The following is a 7785-nucleotide window of genomic DNA, read 5'->3' on the forward strand; positions in this document are numbered from 1 at the left end:
GGCTTTTGTCACACACCTTTGTTTTTTAGACTTCCAACCAATTACATTTCCACACAATCTAATTACATATTCAGAAGTCGATTTCTTTTCTAAATGATCTCCTGCCTAATCAGCGTCCACATAACAATCTATCGTTTCACATTTTTCATTCCTTTTATAATCTAATCTTAAGTCTCTAGTCCGGTACAAATATTTCAATATTCGCAAAGCAAATTTAAAATGTGTCTCATTACAACAATCTTGAAATCTACTCAAATAATTCACACTATAACTTATATCGGGTCTGGTATTTTCACTAATATACAACAATGCGCCAATTAAATTTTTGTATCCAATATCCTCTCTATTTATCACAGCTTTTTCAATTTTTAAGTTGGTCTCCATAGGTGCACAGTACAATTTGCTATTTTGTAACTTACATTTGTTTGCTAATGATTCAATGTATTTCTTTTGGCTTAATGTTATTTCATTTTTGAAATAATCATAGTCTATATTTATTCCAAGATATTCTTTGACTTCACCTAAATCTGTCATTTCAAATCTATTAGTTGATAACTTCTTTACCCTTTGTATCTTCCTTTTATTTTTACTACAAATTAGCAAATCGTCTACATACATTAGCAAATAAACAACATTTTCTCCCTCTCCATGTATATATATGCACAACTCTATGTTATTCTTCTTGAAACCTAATCTCGTCACATACTTATCAAGACACTCATACCACTCTCTTCGACTTTCTTTTAACCCATAAAGCGCTTTCGATAGTTTACAAACTCTATTCGTTCCGTCCGCATATCCCTTTGGTTGATTTACATATACCTCCGAGGTTACTTCACCATTTAAAAAAGCAGTTTCTACATTCATTTGCTCAATAATTAATCCATTTTGACAACAATATGATAGCAATATCTTAAAGGTCTCATTACTCGCTACTGGGGAGTATATGTCATCGGCTACGTTTCTTTGTTGGAATCCTCTTACCACTAATCTAGGCTTATACCTGTCATCTGATTTTCTCGTGTAAACCCATTTTACATCTAATACGTCTTTGCCTTTTACCCTTTCTACCAATTTCCAAGTTTTATTCTTATAAAGACATTCTATCTCCTTATTCATAGCTTGTTTCCAATCTTCACTATCTTCACAACAAATCGCCTCCTCAAATGTACAAGGGATATCTACACTACAATAATTTGCATGGATTTCACTAATGTTTTCTTTTTCTGGATATCTTACTGGAGTTCTCTTGTTACGTGTAGATCTTCCAGGGATGTTTAAGCTTTCAAGACTGTTATCATTTTCATCTTCCCTACTTTCTAACTTTTCCTTATTCATGCTTACCAATAAATCATTATCCTCAATGTCATCGTTATCTGTATCGAATGAATTCTCCACAAAACCGATACATTTTGTGTCTGTTTCTATGACCTCTACATGTCTCGCTATTGTTATTTTTCCACCTAATAAGACTCTGTAACCTACTTCACTATATCCAAACAAAATTCCCATATCTGCCTTCTTATCCCATTTAGAAACTCTCTTTTGTTCTTACAAAAACTTTACTTCCATATAGATGTAGATTTTCAACACTTGGTTTTCTCCCGAAGAATATTTCAAAAGGTGTCTTTCTCTCTATAGTATTTGCCAGTATTCGATTTTTCAAGTATACCGCTGTCCAATCTATTTCCAGCCATTTTATGTACTTTCGCTTCCGCTAACAAGCAACGCGCCCTGTCCATCACTGTTCTATTATACCTTTCCGTTGTCCCGTTTAATTCATGTACGTAGGTTGGGCAGTTATTTATTCTGATACCTTTATCCCTAGCAAATTTATAAATTCGATTATTCAAGTTCTCTTTTCCATTATCACATCTCAATATTTTAAACCTCTTGCCCGTTAAATTCTCGGCTTCATTTACAAACTGTACGAAACAATCAAACACCTCATCTTTTGATTTTATACAATAACTTCGAGCTATTTTGCTATAATTATCGATAAATGAGATGAAATATTTCTCTTCATTGAATCCGGTAGTCTTAAGGAGACCGCACACGACCGTATGAATAATTTCCATTATCTCCCTAGCCTTGGTTCGATTATTTTTGAATGGTAAATTGTGCATTTTACTTTCTATACACAACCTATATTTCAAAAATTCCTTCTCAAATTCTTTCGGTATACCAGTAACTAGCTGCTCTTTAACCAAGATATTTAAATATTTAAAATTTACGTGTCCTAACATCCTATGCCATCTTTCCTTTTTACTCATACCACTACGTTCGGCGCTGTTTGCTAAGTGCTCCTTCCCTTTCAATATACTTTTCATTCTATATGTTCCCTTTTCTTTAACCGCTACCGCTGTAAGCTTATTGTCCTCATCTATTACTTTTGCAATATTTCCTTTTGAAATAACCGTGTTTTTATTATCTGTTAACTTGCCTAAACTAATCAAGTTTGCGGACATTTCTTTCGCGTAAAAAACATTATTCATATTTATTTCATTTTGCTTTCCAAATGCTTCAAAATAACTTATAACATTCCCTACTTTTGTTGCCTTTATCGATCTATTATCGCCTAAATATATGTTTTCCGGTTCTTTAAGGTCAATAGATTTATCGAAATAATTTACGTTATTAATTATGTGATCTGTGCAACCGCTATCTAATAGCCACATTACTTCATTATTACTTATCTCGTTCGCCTCGCCGCTGTGTGCTGCGTGCGCCGTTGCTATTGTCACGTAAAATGAGAAAGAAATTTAAAGGAAAGAAGAAAACTTTATTTTTTCCTCGTTTATACACTTCTGAACTCTAGCCGTGGCCGTTCGAGACTGAGGCTCTTACAATATTTTCTTACTTTCGGTGACATCTGTTTCTTCTTTTGTTTTTCATCCTTCATTATCCCCACTACCCTGTAGGCGTACGTGACTGTTGCTACGCTTCTAGAACATTCGGTGGAAGGACCGCTAGGACATAGATAAACCCTCAGGTACTCCGGCAATATACATTGTCGCCAAGGTCGCCATGTGTAATGTTCAAGTATCGGCTGTCTGGAGAATGTTTAGAAGTGGTCGCCTAAGGTGACGTCAGGGCAAAAGTGTTTGTGGTTACACTCCCCCCTCCTTAGAATGAACTTAGTCCTCGAAGTTCCTTTTCCTCTTTAAGATAGATGGGTGAAATTTTGCCTTGGGTGTTTCCAGGTCGAAGGTTACTTGCGAATCGTTGCTGGTGCTGGGCACAGGTAGAATCGGGGTGAATACGTTGATAGGTGCCGGGTTGATTGGCATCGGAGCGCTGGCTGGTGGATTGTTATTTGTCGTGTTTCGCTTGATTTTACAGCAGAATAAATGAAAACACAATTTCGGCATTCCTATTTTGTTGAGAAAGTATAACCATATGAGAGCAATGGATAAATATCCTATAATTTGTAATATAGATATTCCCCGTGATTCAACTTGATCGATTCTATGAGCAAAAGTTAGTTGATTCGTTTGATCTTCGATTCCATCCAGAGTGTTTTTGTATCCGTAATTATCGTTAATAAGTTTTGGAGTTTTCTCTAGTTTATTTAGTAAAATAATCCAGTCTGAATCATTAGTTACATTGACTGTTTTGATTTTAATCTCGTAAGAAATTTCCTTGCTACTACCACTTATTCTCATATGGTTATTCTTGTACAATATGTCTACGGTTTTATTAGTTTGTAACAAAGATGGTTTCTCTAGTCTAACAATTCGATGTGTCTTTTCTTCGAAAATGCTCAGATCTATTGGTTTTTCTGGTATAGCTATAAAATGATTCTCAGCGTTTAATGGGATAAAAGTTATATCTTCAATGTTATAAACTACTACCTTACAGAATTTGACAGTGTTTTCTGCGCTTAAGATTTCAGAGTTACAATCGTGCTTCACTCGACGGTCGTGAATCGGCTGAGTTTGTTTGCAAATGTAAAAGTCAGATATAGAACGGCATTGCTTATCCAAGTAGTTTTGATCGACATTGATGTAATTTAGTCCTGACGTTAAAAATATCGGATGAACTACTAAAGGTGCTAAAAACACTTTGTTCGTGAGAGATGGTATGGGATATATTTGCTCTATATCCCATTCCATGTCCATAACTGTTGGTACAGAAATTACAAAGAAAACTTTGTTTTGTCGAGTAAACAATGTGAGTTCTGAGATATCTAAAATATTTTGGAAATTCTCTTCCTTTGGTATAAAAGCGTTTCCTACTGTTTTGCTACCTAGTACTTGGGCGTAATTGTTAATAAAAGTTCCGGGATCAATAATCTGTGGGCTTATTATTCCTTGTTTTCCTAAGATGATTAAATTGAATATTTCGTCGATTTGGAAATGTAAGTCAGAGAGTGAGCTTTCTAGAGTTATGACTTTTATTAAGGTGATCTCGTTTTTGTTAAGCGTTTTAAGTTCGTTTGTTACACCTGTGTCTACTTGTTTCAGTCGCTGGATGACGTCGTTATTTAAAATTCGTTTAATCAAAGCTGTCTGGTTAGCTACTATGGTTTTTAGGCTGTTACCTTCTTCAAAGAGTTTGTCTATATTTTTGTTGATTATATCTAGATCGTTCGCGGCTAGGGTTCCAAAAAGAGATTTACTAATAGATCCGATAGCGTCTACTAGTCCTCATCTACTTCTGAGATGAATGTGAGCTAGGGATCGTAATTCGGTGCTAAGTGTTCTGACGTTATTTAGTTTTGCTTGCAAAGAGCGTATTTCTGGTAATATGTTACAGTCTTTTCGTGTCTCGCAATGATTCCTAACTTTGGCTACTCCCTTTTCAATATATCTTACTTGTTCCAATACAGCACAAATATCTAGTCCTATAATAACATTTATGTGTTCGCTATAAAGATGTGCTTTGGATATTTTCTCATGAAATATTCCATTATTGTCAATAGGGGTTATTTTTAATCCGTTAAGGGTGGTAAATCCGACGGCAAGGGTGATCGTCCTGAAAAATAAGGTTTTATTCCGTTACCGTGGATTTTCTTAACTCGATCTCTAATGAGAATCTCATAATACGGTGTCTTGACTGATTTAATAACGTAGGGTCCTAACCATTCGTCGTCCAATTTATCCGACTTATGATCGTTGTGAAGGAGTATACGATCTCCTTCCTTAAATAAGGTTTGAGTTCTAATGATTTTTCTTGTCTGATCTCTCATGTACCTCTTTCTACTTTGTTCAAGAGTGTTCTTCGCTATCATTCTATATTTTTGCAATTGTTTTTGCCATAGTGCAAACATTTCTTCGTAGGTGTAATTGGAAGTTCGGGATACGGAAGACGGGAGGTTGGCTTTTCTTCCAAATGTTAGTTCGAAGGGTGAAAATTCAGTTGCATCGTGTATCGCGGTATTATACCCTAGGCAAATAAAGTCTAATACCTGATCCCATTCTTTATTAGAATCGTGTAGGCTCGTGCGAATCATGTCTTTTACTGTGGCGTGTGTTCGTTCTAAGGATCCGTTAGATTGAGGATGAAAACTAGTGGTCTTTATATGTTTGATTTTAAATGCTTCCTCGAATTTTTCCATTAGTTCGCTAATAAAGTTTCGTCCCTGGTCTGTTAGTATCGTTTTGGGTGCTGAGAAGATGTAAATGTAGTGATGTAGTACTGCATCGATAATCGATTCGGTTCGTTGTGTTTTCAGTGGTACTAAAACGAGATATTTCGTTAGGTCATCGTGAATCGAAAGAATGTATTGATTTCCACGTGTGGTTTTAGGCATCGGACCAATTAGATCCATGGCTATCTTTTCGTTTGGTTCTACTGGTGTCTGAGGAATTACGGGTTGTTCCTTGGGTCTGATTCTAACTAGCTTTTGTCGTTGACAAGCTTCGCAATTTTTTATAAAATCTTCTATCCTCTCCATGAGGCGTGGGATTTTGAATTGGTCTTTGATTTTACTATATGTCTTTTGAATACCCATGTTACGCCACGAGGTTTAACACAGGCTGTATTTTCTAACCGTCACTCGCGGCCCTACAATGTCTCAGTCAGATCGTCTTATCTGACCGCCGGATCATATACAATGTATCGACGAGCGCATAGCTGTTTCCAAGCAGCGAGTTCTCGAAACGTCGAATTTGGTCCGTTACGTTTTCCACGCAAGAGCGGACATACGTGATCATAGGCGCGAACGGTGGCGTGACCTAAGGATGGTGGGGGTCGTCTTAAAGATGAGACAAAGAAATCATCCAAAGTCGATCAGTTCCTTGTGACGTGTCGAACATTACACATTGCCAAACATTCGCTTATTCTGTTAAGTATCATATCGTGCTACGTCCACCAAGAGACTAACTTCAAGTGTAAGAGCCTTGCTCGATACTGTATACATTTACATTATCTGCGTGCGATAAAGTTGTTAATTGTTTATATCTTTTCAATCGTGTAGACTAGTTGTTGGAAATATAAATTTTAACTCTGTGAGTCACAGTGTTATCATACCTGAATCACCCCTATTATCTTAATCGAAATACGGGGATCGAACTATTCGTGGTGTCGATCATTTTAATCGTAACGGGAATTTACGACTCCCGTTGGCGCGTATTCTAACGACCGCGCCTCCCCGCGATAGCTCGAAAATACATGGTCCTTCGAGCCGGATCACGTGCCACCAAAGAAGTGTACTGACCAGTGACTATACAGTGTCACGTGAAATCCACACTCCAACATCTTAGTCAACTGACCAAAGGAGCCGCCACCGGAGAGGAACACCTCCTTCGTTCAGCATCTACACGAGACCACACCACACTGTAGCGAGTAAAAAACGACTCTCAGATCAACGCCCATTTGATCAAGGTAAGATCGTTCCTACCATTAACACCAAACATGGCTCAACCTGACTCGATCAGCACATTGAGGCGGAGACGCAGCGGCCTCGCCAACCGCTTTACAATCACGAAACGCCAACTCGATGAATACGAAGAGTCTGGTCAAGTAAACAACGGTTACTTAGTATCTTGCCGTCAAGCGTTCGACGACATCTGGAAGAAGTTAGTCGCGGTTCAAGACGAGTTAGAAGGGTTAGATGAAGGGGAAGTCGGTCGGGCCGCCGCGTTGTATCAAGAGAAGCTGGAGATTGACGTACGGTTCACAGGTCTCCTTGATAAAATACCCGCACCAAACCCCTCGCCAACTAAAACGCGCGATTCAGGCGTGAAGCCCGAGCCGACATCACTCACCCTACCAGAGGTCCGCGCTCCTCAGTTCGACGGTGCCCTCGAGAACTGGACCTATTTTTATGACACGTTCTCATCCACGGTAGATCGCAATGAAAATTTAACAAATGTCCAGAAATTTCAATATCTACGCGCAGCTATCACTGGACGGGCCGCACGGAGCATCCAATCATTGGAACCCACAGATGCCAACTACCCCATCGCGCTTAACACATTGAAGGAGAAATTCAATTGCCCCCTCCGGATCTGTATGCGCCATTGGGAATTGATGCGCGGTTATCCCGAAATAGAAAAGGAAACTCCTGAAGCCATTGAGGATTTGATGGAAACCATCAGCGTAAATCTCAAAGCGCTCGAAAGATTAGGACAGTCGGTAACTTCAGATGTAGTACTGATCGAGTTGATCGCGTCAAAATTGCCTGCGTCCAGTATGCGTAAATGGCAACGTACGTTGCCAAATCAGGAAGTACCTTCCTACCATCAGCTGATGGAATTCCTAAAAACACGAGCCAACGGGAATCAGCTCCTCTCTAAAGTAACGAAAACAAAGGAGTCACCCCCCAAACCTCCTCGTCGC

The sequence above is a fragment of the Bombus terrestris genome, unplaced genomic scaffold, assembly GCF_910591885.1.
Source record: "Bombus terrestris unplaced genomic scaffold, iyBomTerr1.2, whole genome shotgun sequence".
NCBI lineage: Eukaryota > Metazoa > Arthropoda > Insecta > Hymenoptera > Apidae > Bombus > Bombus terrestris.